Source organism: Epinephelus fuscoguttatus, linkage group LG22, assembly GCF_011397635.1.
Source record: "Epinephelus fuscoguttatus linkage group LG22, E.fuscoguttatus.final_Chr_v1".
In the NCBI taxonomy this organism is placed as follows: Eukaryota; Metazoa; Chordata; class Actinopteri; order Perciformes; family Serranidae; genus Epinephelus; species Epinephelus fuscoguttatus.
In genome coordinates, this window is record NC_064773.1 from 18,097,335 (window position 1) to 18,111,227 (window position 13,893).

The 13,893-nt window shown below is 41.6% G+C and overlaps 1 protein-coding gene across 1 annotated transcript in view; it reads left to right on the forward strand.

Annotated features, from left to right (window-relative positions):
- The first annotated feature begins 236 nt into the window (after window positions 1-236).
- The window catches only part of LOC125882567 (monocarboxylate transporter 2-like), a 46,258-nt gene continuing 32,601 nt past the window's right edge, over window positions 237-13,893 (forward strand). Inside the window, exon 1 of the mRNA XM_049566345.1 lies at window positions 237-473. The gene's annotated coding sequence lies outside the window, so the exon portion shown is untranslated. The remainder of the gene's footprint in view (window positions 474-13,893) is intronic.

Here is a 13,893-nt window from a genome sequence, read left to right on the forward strand (position 1 = left end):
AATCCCAGTCTCCCCTACATATACTATTTGCTGCTTTTCTCTATCTTTGGTGATTGTATAATAAATAGTGTTGTCTTCTTGGGAAATAAAATCACATTTTATGACTTTTAATGGGCCAAACTGTGAAGTGAGAGTGAATTAGTTGCAGTGTTTGTGTTTTCTGATGCTGCAGCAGCATGTGGAGCACAGAGCAACACTCCAGCACTAAGGAGGAGGGGTAAGGATGTGTGGATGTAACGAGTAACGACTGCAGAGTATGACTGAGTCAATCGTGGTCTAAAATAGAAAGGGAGGCAGGCAGGCAGCGCCGCCCTCTCCAGCCCGCGGCAGCTTCACGTCAGGCAGCGGCTCACTCAGGAAATTCAAACACACAGAGCCGTCCACTACACAGACACACGCATCTCTCTGCTCCAAGGTCACCGAGCCGGCAGCCTGCACCGGGACACACACACACCTCCATTCCCCCCCGAAAGGTAAAGTAACATTTAATGCCTGTATGTCGCTGACGGCGCTGAAAGACGAGCCTCCGCTGCCGGTGATCAGGAGGATTAACCGGGCTTTCGGCGTTTTGGTGACGCCGCGGTATGCAGAGATGAGCATGTGCTGCGATGAATGAGAGATGTACCCGGAGAAAAGGCTTATGCTGCGTGACAGTGGATGTCTGAATACATTTTGTGAGGCGTTCAGGAGCCTTTGGAGAGATGTGTTAATCCCTGTCCGTGTTGCCACGCGGGTCAGATCCTGGAGGAAATTATTTGCATCAAATCTTATGTTTGTGTTTGACTGTGAGCGCCCGGTTGAGTCCATGTAGGCCCGGAGCATTTAAACTGGCTTCATCCAGTCCCCGTCCTTACATCAGCAGCATCATATGATGAGGCTGCAGTGCTGAGGAATCACTCTGCCTCCTAGCAGCCCTAGTTTCTCTGATGGAGGGCCCAACTTGTGCAGCTTTTCACAGACTGACAGATGACAGGGAATCTATTATTATCACAGGATGGGATGAAGAGTTTTTCCACTCAGTTGGTTTTGGTGAGCTGTAAAAATAACTCCACATAGCACTAGTTCCCCCTGGAAAATATTATCACTGTTGTCTGTTTATTTTGACGGAAGAGTTCAACACCAAACAGGCCAATAATCAGGCCAGTCAGATGTTCACATCAGTTTTTTTATTAACCTCTCTCACAACTAGATTGTTCTGGATGAGCCTCCATCACTGTAAAGAGTCATAAAGTCAGAGGACTGACTCATTTTTGACCAAAACTAATAATAAAAAAATATGTTGAGTCACAAAACATGTTTGAGCCTTATAATAAAGGTAACACAGTCTACTGAATCTTAATCAGCCTATGCTAAGAGTCTAAGTGAGCAATCATTATTATATTTTACCACTAGGTGGCAACGTGCACGGCACTTTTTATGATTCTTTGGTACTTCACCTTTGCAGAGCTGGCAGTGAAAGCAAACAAATCTGCCCACGCACTACTAAATTCTCTTTTTTATGACAAGACTTTTATTTTTTGTGATTTGTGATGTGATCTTTTGTGTTGCAAGAATCAAGACTAGCCACTGCTAACGAAGGGTTGACAATATTTTGCGGAAAAAGTGCTAGGCAGTAGATGTATTACTCATATTTTAGTTGTTTAAAAGGTAAAAAATTTCTATTTATTCATCTGTATGGCTTCACATTTTTACAATTGGAGAATGTAAGAATTTCTTTCGGCCTTCAACACTGACAGATGAAAATTAAAATGTTCAAAAAAATGTTAGTAATTTCCACAGGGAGCCACGTGTCTCCAGAGCCACAGCCCCAGACCTGAAAGTTGCTAACATTAGCTAACATGGGCTCCGTAAGCTATAGGGCTGCAATGATTAGTCGACTAATCGATAACTAAGCGACTATTAAAATAATCAGTGACTATTTTAGTAGTTGACTAATAGGTTTGAGTCATTTTTCATAGAAAAGTACTATAAAAGAACCCCAAAATACTCTTATTGCAGCTTCTTACGTTCAAATATTGGCAGCTTTACACACTCTCCCATCACGGTGTACTAAAACCCTTTGGCGTGAGTATGAAACAAGACATTAGATTGTAATGTTTTCTATTCTAGATTTTAACACATTTTTCAATAAACTGATTAGTCGACTAATTGAAGAAAAAATCAACAGATTAGCCGACAATGAAAATAATCGTTAGTTGCAGCCCTAGTAAGCTAATGGTTAAGGCTAAATCAACAAAATGCTTGAGTATGATTTTCTGTCACCTGCACTTGCGTCTTGGGTTACAGCGATATACGGTTAGCATACCATGAACATTACTTATCACTGATATTGAGGAAAAAAAGCAACTGGATAGAGACTCACACATACTTCCATTAATAAAATGGTTTCAAGTTTCAGTTATAATGATAAAATGTTTGTTCAGCCAAAATTAAGCCTTCAAGGTTCATTATTTCAGGGGCATTCAAATTCATTTAACCTCCATAAAATAGGTCTCCTGGTAACTATAATGTTGTGTCAATGTTTTGCACAATATATTTTATAGATCAGTAAAATCGTTTCATTGTTCCAGGCTTTCTATTTCCACTCAGGCTTTAAAACAGACCTTCCAACAGAGATCAATTATGACACTAAACAGAACGATGATTTTTAGCTGCATTTTAATTATGTGAAGTTTATTTTATTCACGTGGTGATATGATGGCTGACAGTGTGGCTGATTTTACACCGATCCAATCACTGCAGCTCAGACTAACATGAGACATCTTTGTGACGATAATTGGAAATATAAACAAATGAAAAAATAATATTTGGCTTGCGTGATTGTAAGTGCAACATAGTTACTTAGTTAATTCTTCTCTTTAGTTACAAGTTACACAATTTAACTTCTTTATAAGTGCCTATGCACTTTTAAAATATTTTAAGAAGTGAAGACAGCGACCACTCTCATGTTTGTACGCTAAATATGAAGCTACAGCCAGCAGCCTGTTAGCTTAGCTTAGCAGAAAGATTTGAAATGGGTAAACAATTAGCTTGGCTCTGTACAAATGTAACATAACCCACCTGCCAGCACCTAAACTCACTAATTAACACATTATTTTTACTTTGCTTAATCTGTACACAAGCTGAACTGTAAAAATGACACATTGTGGTTTTATGGGAAGGTGTGATGGACTATTTCTTAGCCAGGAGCAGTCATGTCCTGGAGCTAAGCTGACCTGTTGCTGCTGCTGGTAGCTCACTGTACACACATGGGAGTGATATCAAGCTTTTCATCTAATAATGGCCAAGAAAGTGAATAAGTGTGTATTCCCAAAACGTCCAACTGTTCCTCTAAAGTCACTGTATGCAGCACTAGGACATTAATAAATCAGCAAACCACCATCTGTCATGTGCTGGAGTAGTGGTGTCTGGGCAGAGAATGAAGTCACACTCCCTCTGTGTGCTGTAATCCGAGCATCTCTGTTATTTGGTTGTGGTGGCCAGTCAGGCCATGCATGCATGTTAGTGCATGTTAATGCAGACATGTCCCTGTGAGTAGATCCCACTGCCTCAAGCAAGGGTGTAGGTTTCATTTCAGCAATGGTGGGACTTTTAAGCATCAAACACTGTAGTTCCTGTGTTCTGGTGAATTTCTGTGCACCAATTTATGGTGGAAATGTATTTATTCAAGTAATTTATTTATTCAACAAATTTTTCTTCAAGTCTAAAACTTTCTGCACATTCAAAACATATCCCATACATCGCTGCACCCTGAGAAGTTCAGAATAAAGTAACAATATTTGGAAAAAAACTAATATTGTGAAAATAATCTTGTGATTTAATGAGAATAAAAAAATAATATTTGCTCAGCTCTACAGTCCACTGTACATTATGTTTTTGCGCTGCTGACTGGATCCTCTTCAGACTGTCTGACAGATACAGACTCCTGTTGAGAAATCTCTCTGGAGGGGGCAAAGTTTATGCTGCGGTGTGCTGCTCTTCATCAGAAGGAGAATACAGAAACTAATTGACAACACTTCTGATTAGACATAAAACAGGACTGTCCTGTATTAAAAGATAAAGTGCACTGCCCCTTACTGAATCAGTATGAGACATGATTTGCTTAGTATATTTGTGCATTGACTCTTTGTGTGAGGATAAAGCAAACGACTTGCTAAAGTATTGGTAGGGACATGTCCTGACAGCCCATATGCAAACCTACGCTCTAGGCCTCAAGTATATTTGGCAGGTTCCACTGCATCTCATGGTCCTCCTATAAGCTATCCCCGCTAGCTTCACAGCTAGCATTAGCACTCTGGACCTTAGTTTAACACCTCATTACAGCTAGCATCTCAGCTAGCATTAGCTAGCTATATTATCTGCCCTATACTCCCTCTGATTGGCTAGTCGTCGTCTTCGTTGGTTGGATTGGTTAGGTTTAGGCATGAGGAGTGGTACTGGTTCGGTTAAGAATGTCAGGGTAAACCAACTGCAGGCAGAGTCAAGCAGAGTAGGGTGGGTAATGCCTTCACCATCCCAGGAGAAAAATGCTAGCATCTCAGCTGACGTCAACTAGCCATATGACGTGCCTTATGTCGTCTTCATGTGTTGGATTGGTTAGGTTTAGGCATGAGTGGCGGGATTGGTTCGTGTAAGAATGTCAGGGTAAGCTAAGGCAGAGTAGGGTGGGTTATGCCTTCGCCAGCTAAGGAAAAAAAAGCCAGCATCTCAGCTAACGCTGGGTAGCCACAACAGCACTGTCCTTGTACTACGTCCATGCGCTGCACAGCCACAGGGAAATTGGTTAACACTAAAGAGAGAGAGAGAAGGGAGAGAAGGGACTTGTAGTGAGACACAAGACGTGGTAAAGCGATGCTGGGGGAGGATCGTAAGGAGAGGGGAGGGTATTGAGGTGTGGTGTGTCATCTGCTGGACCCTTTTCCACTGGCTAGCAAAGTGCCGCTGCTCTGCACTGCACTCACACTTTGGTTGCCCCTGATAATACCATCCCGAACCGTGGTGATGGACCAGCCATCAGTTCTCCCCCAGATTAACACCATTATGTCTGTCAGTACTGTTGCTGCTGTTTGTGGCTGCTAGCAGCCACCTCAGTCACGTCCATGTTGAGAACCCTGTGCAGACAATCCCGCCCCAGACTCTGAGTCATAGATCCATCCAACGACATCACTGTCATTTGTGGGATCAACTCACAGTTTGTACCAGTTTTCAATCTAAGTAAAAAAGACAGTTTCCTCAGACAAAGTTTTTTCGCTGTTGAGGACACTTTGAAAGATATATTCTTTTACATGATGCTGTTAGTATTTGAGAAGACTCCTTTGGAAGTGCAGAAGAAACAGTGTTCGGAGGCTGTTTAAACATATTGATTGATGGGAGATGTCACTGATTCTTTTTAAGTTAAAGTTTCACCTGGTGACCTCCAGCTTTTCTGGTTCCTGCCCCTTGGCTGAAAGGTGAGATGGTTTGCATTTTTTCCTGCTTTGTTTTGGCTTGTTTCTCTGGTTATATAATGTCGTCCTGCATGTAGTTTCTGTCTGTAGGTATCCTAAACATTCTTTGGTTGTCATTGTCCACACTGTTTGTTTCCCTCAAAAGCAGCGGCACATGTGATCATGTGGGCAGGAACATTAGTGTCAAACTTTTGACTGATTGCGATACCATCACTGATTCATTTCTCAGGTGTGAAAGGTCGAAATTTTTGTCATAATTACATATCATATGTGAGGTTGTACTCAGATAAACTGTATGCCACTGACAGTTGACTGACAGGGTTATGCTCCTTTGTACTGTGTGGATATGAATAGGTTTTTTTATGTTTGGATCAGGTTTCAAGATCAGGACCTCTCTCCATGTGCCCTGAGGGAAGTTTACTGTGGACACAAACGTGGTGTGTGCAAACAACACCACCTGATACAGAACAAGGCATTGTACTCTACATTATTATTTAACACTTGACAATGACCTGGAAACTAAAAAACTAAACATACAAATTACTTCAAGGCTTTTAACATACTGGGGACCTTAAGTAAACCTGTAAAGGCTGTAATACAAACTGTAATTTTTAGCTCCACTTGCTCTGAAGGAACAGCGCCCTCCTTCTGTTGTGTAAAGATGCATTCAACAGATTTCCTGTCAAATCTGACCTCATGTCTATCAAGGGTAGTAGTAAAATAAAATAGGGAGATACTGAAACTGATAGAAGCTAACAGACTGTCACTTTAATTTTATAATAATTCATGACAGTTAATCAAAATGAACAGGAAGTGACATAGCATAAAAAGTGACAAAGACCATGTGAGGTTGTAGAAATATCAAAGAAGGATCTCAAGGGTGGGTGGGAGGCGTGGTGGATGGGTCAACAAGCACAGGACTTCAATCTAGGAGATCGGTGTTAGCATGCTATGCTAATGACATGTCATATGTGATGTATGGGTAACTCTAATGACAAAAGTACCTATGTAATGCCAAATCATGATGTTTTTCCTAAACGTAAGCATAGAGTCTTGTTGCCTAATCCTAACCAAGTAGTTCTGGAGCAGAACTTTGACCGTTTCATGATGTTACGGACATGTTTAGAATTACAAACGCTAGAATGGTAATATATGCCGTTTTGGGGCTGGTCACCTAAGTTGTTTTGAAAGTCAGGAGAAATCAACCTTCTCTGCTGTTTAGGTCTGAGAGATCGTTGTCCTCTCTACTAAACTATACCCACCAACCGTATCACCATGCAGAAGGAAGCGTACTTCTACTGATAGCATGAGCTTGTTCTCGTGACAGCATGAGATATTAATATTAATGGCATCCTCCTTGGCTGAGCTGTAACATAAGCTAGCCCAGTGGTGCTAGGTGAGCTAGCATGCCTTCCTCTGCCTGTTGATACAGTTGGTGGATGTAATTTGGTAGAAAGTCAATAGTTCATACCTGAAACTCCTCACAATAAGGTCTGTGGGTTATCTTGAGAAACTGGGTCATGATTTCTGGAAAGAGACATTGCTGTTGAGTTTTTCAAAAGTATTTTTTTTGGTGCTTTTAGCGCCACAAGCTGAGTGACATCTAGTTCAATTGTATAGGAGAGAAGGCAGACATCACTACGGCCAATATCGCCAACACTAGGCATCTCACACTAACACAATCTAGATCAATAAATAGCTCTACAGGTAAGAGCAAAGTATGTATTTGTGATTTTGGAGTGAACTATCCCTCTAATAAATCTTCTTCCTTAGATTCTCTGTTGATTAAGTTTTTATATTTAGCTTTCATTCATGACGGAGGCTAAATATGAATCAGTAGGAACCTTAATTTTAAAAATCAAAGCTCAATGTCAATCATTTTGTCCCACACATACTGACTTTATAATATGGCTGCAGCTGGATGTGTTTATGGCATTTAACACTTCAGTTTAATCTCCACAGTGTGTGTGTGATATTTAATTTCCTATATAAGCAAATATTCGTGCTTAAGTCTCACGTCGTGAGAGCTGAAAAAACAAAGATGTAACAGAGATCCATGTCTTTGACCTTCATGACGTGTCCGGAGGTGTGGAGTGAAACAGGAGCCTTGCATTGGATGCTGAATGTGGGTGTTGGCGGGCCCACATGGAAAAAGAGATATGGATGGACTTCTCAGCATGCTATTGTGTCCACAGAGATGTAGCTGGGTGAAGGTGATGAAAGGGTCCTCTCTTTTTTTCAAATGGCATGTCTTTAAATGTGCCTTTTCTGTCAGTATATCACAGGTTAGGAGAATTATTCTGTGTTGGCAGAGGCTTGTCGTCAGAGATGTGTTGACAGAAATGTATTGGACCACTTTAAAGTTTTTTAATCGAGGTTCCGTCTCCAGGAATTAGCTCACGGGTTCAAAGTATAGAGGCTGACAATTGAGTATAAGTGTATTATAGTCTTAGTATATTTTATGGGAAGACCCCCTGCCTGGTGGCTTTTCTTGATCAGAAAGCAGCTCTCAGAGGGAGCCATTGTTTCTGTGGTATTTCTCCCGTTTGTTGGAGCCCAAGATCAAGGTCAAGTGTGTTTACCGGATCAGATGCTGATAAGAGGAACGAAACGCGTGGTTCGGTCAACATTCAGAGTCTTGCTGATTGGGTTAATGATGAACTATTATGAACTAGAACAAAGTGAGTTTAGTGTTACTCCAAGGTTACCTTAGAGTTAAGCTTGCGTTGCCATAACTTAAAGTCCCGTGAGACGCGGGGGTGGGGGTGGGGGTGGGGGGGTAGTGAGGGTCATGCTGGCAGACGCTGACTGTAGAGGTCAAGTTTCCTTTTGTAAAGTGTGAAAGGGCTTACAGCACCTGGTTATCTGAGTGACATTTAACTCTATTAAATACTTCTGCTGTTCAAGGTCTCAACAAATATTACGCTGTAGAGGCAGAGCCTGTATTTTCCAAGATATCGTAAAACTTCTGCAGGTTAAATAGGAAAGTCTCCTGGGCCCCCTAACTCTGATTTAGTCATGTTCCCACCCCAGCACCTGTCAGCTAACCTTCTGTTACCCTTCATTACAGTTCAAGTCCTACAGGGCTTCACAAAAACCCACATTAGGAAACACTATTAAGAAATCTCTTAATTCACTGGCCGACCTTTGACTATCAGTCAAAGTAGAAAACTCCATTTGGCAAATAAGAAGTCAAAAGAAAGCTTTAATCAGTGTAGAAAATTAGAAGGAGGAAGTCTTCTTCCTCTGAATGGTACCTCCGCAGGTCTTTTCTTCCTGCTTTAATTGCCACCGAAGGCTGGCTCCAAAAAGTCTCACTGTGAATTTTGTGTCCCAGTTTCTCTCAAAATACAAAATTCGTTCCTTCCACCCCAGGAATTTATAATTAACCTTCATATGAAAATTAGAATTTGAAATATCTTGTATCTTGGTGTTGGAGAATTATTGCCTCGGTTGAAGTGGTATTACGGTTTAAAGCTGCTCTAGTCAATATATTTACATTGACAGTCTATCAAATGACTGTGTGTAACATGAAGAGGGTCAGATGTAGAGACGAACCCACATAGGGCTTTTCTGTTGGCATTTAACATGCTGCGTCACACTTGACGTGGACCATCTTTGGAGCTAGGTTAAACACACACCTGACTGACGCCAAGCAGCTAGCTGTGACGTTTCACTGACCACAGCCAACTCCTGTCAACAACCTTTCTCCCCTCAGACAAGCGTGTGTTGTGACACTCATGCAGGAAACCACAGAGGAAGAAGTCTATGTGTATTAAGTTCTCTGTACTTTTGAAGCGTCTAGCTGTACCTCTGCGGTTTGGAGTTTAGTTTTGCTCCTGTGTCCCTGTTTGTACTTTCAGACACCTGCTTTATTTTACTGTTTCACTTTCGCTTTCTACCCTATAGGAATCGTATGAAGTTACTGCTTATGAAAACTTAATGTTTCCTTATTTTGCTGCTTCAAAATAAAAGGTTTTAAATGACAAAATAACTGGGGACTTTTATTGTGAAGAATTTGTAGAACATTAAATATCTTATCACCGAATTAGCAGTAAAAACAAGCCTACTAACACTGCAGGGAGGAAGAGTACAGGCAGAAACAGCCACAGTGATATTGGGTAAAATTGACTCTTATGCGAAAGTAAATTATAACCTTATCATGATGTGTTCAAATGTAATCTTGTAAAATTTTGTTTTTGGCAAGAAACGTGAATAAATTCAGTCAGCATGTTAACGTGTCATTCCCTGGTGAGCCTGTTTGTAACTACTGTAGTAGCCTATTGACAGCACTACCTTCACATCATCTGCTCATCTGACTTAAACAGTTTACATAACAGATACTCAACTGTCCTGCTATTATTACAGACGTGAACTAACCACTGAAACTTGCCTCGTTCCTGGACTACTTACAGTGCACTGCTGCAGAATGACTATAGGGGAGACACTGGAATGGATATTTGGTTTTATTTTTGACACTGAAAGATTAATAAAGATTTATTTGGCCTGGCAGAGGTTCCCATTGGTCTGGCGGCCTGCCAGGCCTGCACCATTACAGGGGAAACACTGCATGTCTGCTGATTAGCGTTGTCCTTTAATGGTTGCGTATCCCTCCTCAGCTTCTCCCAAGCTTCTCCATTTGACCAAATTTGGATTTGTGGCTTCAGAAACAGCCATGGCGGTGACACACAACCTAAATCAGAGTTTCAGAAACCTATCAGTGATTCCACATGTCTCTGTGCATAGGCTGTGGTTGCCTCTAGCCCTTTCACTTTGATAGCCACACCCACACAGGCCTCTTTTACTGAAACTCACCTGAAATACAACACGGGGTCTCAGCTCAGCCCTCCTTGTGAATTAAACCTGAGATCCTGTGTCTGTCCATGCCACAAAGAATGCAGTCTTTCAGGCGTTCTGCCAGCGCACTAAGTGATGTCCTTGGAGGACATACAAACACACACACAGTTACACTCTTACAGTGTAGTAACGTACAGCAGAGCCTGATTTGGCAGTTGGATGATTTGATTATGGAAACTCTATTTTGGTTGCTGCTGTCTCCTCGCTGCTCACCTACTCAGCTCTGTTGTTTGAATAGGCTCACCAATGTGAAGCCAACTCAAGTACGTACAGGGGACACTGGACCAAAACAAACTGTGTGCTCGGCCTAGCAACAAGGACAAGCTTTAATGTATGTGTGTGCGTGTGTCTCCATGGTTCATGTGTTTTTAACTGTGGGTCTTTGTACCTGATGATCCAGCCCCAAAAATGGGAGGATTTTCTGCTGTTCTCTGCTCAGTGAGTTATTGATGGTCAGACAAAGCATTTAGGACATGATTTTGTATCCTTGTTGCTTGTGAGAAATTTTGGTAATTGTTTTTGACATTTTAGCAGTTAAAGAAACAGATTAATCAGTTCCTTTAATCATTTATTTTAACCATGGCAATGTTTGCTTTAGGGATGGCACTGTCTGTTTTTTAGTTCACCACTTTGGTCCTGACTGAAATATCTCAACAATTACTAAATGGATATCCATCAAATATTGTCCACAAGGTCATGTTTGCCAGAGGATGAAGCCTGTTGACTGAAGTGATTCCCTGACTTTCCTTCGAGCACCACCATGACGTTGACATTTCTGATCCCGAGTCAAATATCTCAACAGCTGTTGGATGGATTACCAGTACATACGTTTTCACTGCTGCTGTTAACTTTGGCATTTTAACATGAGAGTGTATCAGGTTTGACTCGTCTATGGTGTCTGTGGATGTATAACGAGAACTGGATACAGCATTGAAGGTGGGCCACCATTCATTGCTATGGAAGTTGCTCAGAGAAACACACTAATTCCACAGTATGACATTACCTGGATCTTTGAGTGCGGCCAAGCAGCTAATTTCGGGTTTAACATTCCACTAACTTGATTTAATTGTGCAATGCAGCTCTTTTAGACTTAAGAAATGTTACTGGACTGAATGGATCAAATCTAGACAGTCTTCTTAGGCCACATGGCATCATGTGACGAACCCAGACATTGTAGTTCTACTTTAACCACTATGTTAAATTGGCTTCAAAGGCCGGTGCTCTTCCTGGGGGCTTGGAGGCAGCCTCAAATGGCCATTAATGCTAGTTCACACTACACAGTTTTCACTTTGATTTTGCATCGCAGAGACTATCGTAATCTTTTGAGTGGTCATACCTGGCGACGTGTGTTTCTGTCAGCAGGAGTTTCGCCAACTGTATCACAACCTGTGTGTGCACACCACAAGATTTCTCCACCGAGCCCTTGCCGACAGAGCCCCAGATAATGTGGCGACGTCGCCAAACTTCATTTTTTAACTTGGAGACAACACATCGTAAAGGCATGGATATTCTTCCCAGTGTTGAATCAGATCTGCCTCCAGGGCCTGGGTCCAAACACAATGCGCTCCCCGTGATCTTGTGGAAGCCGCCATTGTTGTTGTTGCGTGCTGGCTTGTCAGCGTTGCCAGATCTTGGGAAAGAAACAAGCAACCAGGGCTACGGAAACAAGCCCAAAAGAAGCGACTATCATGTGTTTAAATAACTTATTAGACGGTTATGTATAGAAAAAGTAGATGTTTAGGGAGCAAGCCCAAATAAGGAACTCCACTTTAGAAACAAGCCCAAAGTCACAGCTAATAAGCGGACCTGGCAAGTGGCAACCCTACGACTTGTCCTCCTCACATTTCTTCCGTCCTCCTGTGTGCTGACTTGGGACGTATCCCGCCTCTCACTGGCTGATGCTCTTTGTCAGTCGTGTCACACTTCTCCAGTTTTCTAGCATGCCAGATATCTAGTCCCAGTCGCAGACAGGGGGGCAACTTGCTCGTAGACTTGTTCACACATGAGGACTTGTCGTGGCAGACTATCTGCTGACTCACCTCCGACCCAAGGTGGCTCTCAAGATCCTCTGCGACGTCAAAACCGCGGTGAAAATCATGTAATGTGAACTAGGCTTAAGAGGAAGTACAGTTTTTGGCACTTCCACATTGGCTTCATTTTTCAGCCCTGGACACAGATGACTATGATGTTTGTATGTGAAGGAGAACAAAAGGAATTTTCTTGTTACCATAACACCTAACCTATCAAGTTCTGCTGGCTGCAGATTTGGAACGTAATCTGCCCAATTTGTCTTTCAAGTGAGACTGAACTCTTTCCAGTGGGTGTAGACAGGGCTTGACTTGATCCTCACCTGTGTTTTAATGCACCTTTCAGAACCCGGCGGCTGTGATTGCAGCCTGTCAGTCACTCCTCTGTCAGCTTCTCTTCTAGTCAGCGCTGTCAGGTGAAGGACACAGCGGAGGCAGTGCATGATGGGGATCCGAGCCTCTAAAGTAAAGAGGAAGTGTTGACATTGGTGTGACTGAATAGTGACTTTGCTTTGTTTGACTTCTTATATACTTATATGGTTGATTGGAAACCAAATTCGTCAAGCTTGTCTGAAAGTGTGCCTTGTCCCGTCTCCTCAGCTGCTCTTTTATGGTCAATCTGTTCGGAGCTTCATATTCGAACCCATCAATTTAAGCTGCTTAGGAGTTCTGAGGTTTGTCCGTACATTGTCGTCACGTTCAATCAATCAAAACCACTATCTTCACTGAGTGCTGCTGCGGACAGTCTGTAATCTGATTAGCATGGATTAGACCCACTGTATGGAAAGGCATAATCTCTAACTTTGATTAAAGGGGCAATACAACGGATATACACAGAGGATTATTTCCATTCACCAGGGCAGTTTTAGCACAAGTTAGAGATGTTTGTTAGTATTCAGACATCCACATGGTTAAATCCAGATACAGTTACCAATACTAATGCTCAAGTACCTTTAATATGTTGGCAACCAGAATTACAAAATAAAAGACTCAAACAAACGTAGAATTTTCAAAATTAATGCATGTTTCCCATATTGTTGGCCGAACCTTGCATTCATTTCAAGGAATTAATTCCCAAAATTTACAACCTTTATCAGTCAAATTTTCTTCGTCAGTGTTTTTTTTTTTTTTAAATGTTTGTCGCATTTAAGAAAACATTTTGTCCCATTTCTGTTGTTTGTTTGTTCATTAAATCATAGTTATGAGAGTGACTCATTTTGAATTTATATTTATGCAAATAAATATGCCCCAAAAGAGTTTTTTCTTATAAAATATGGTTATTTGAGGAGAGAATTCAGCAGTGTAAAAGATTAGCAGTGAATTAAAGCTGCACTGACAAATATTTGTATATTAACAATGGATTAAATGACTGTGTGTGATGTGAAAGGGGTGGCTTGTAGTGACAAATGATCACCCCAGTCTTTCACACAAAGCTTTTAGTGTCATTTAGGTTGCTGTTTTGGTTTTGGGTCCACAACTTAACACTAAACAGCAGATAGTCAAAGTAAAAACATGTAATGCGTAAGACAGTGTACAAAAACCTGCTACCAATATGGCACCAG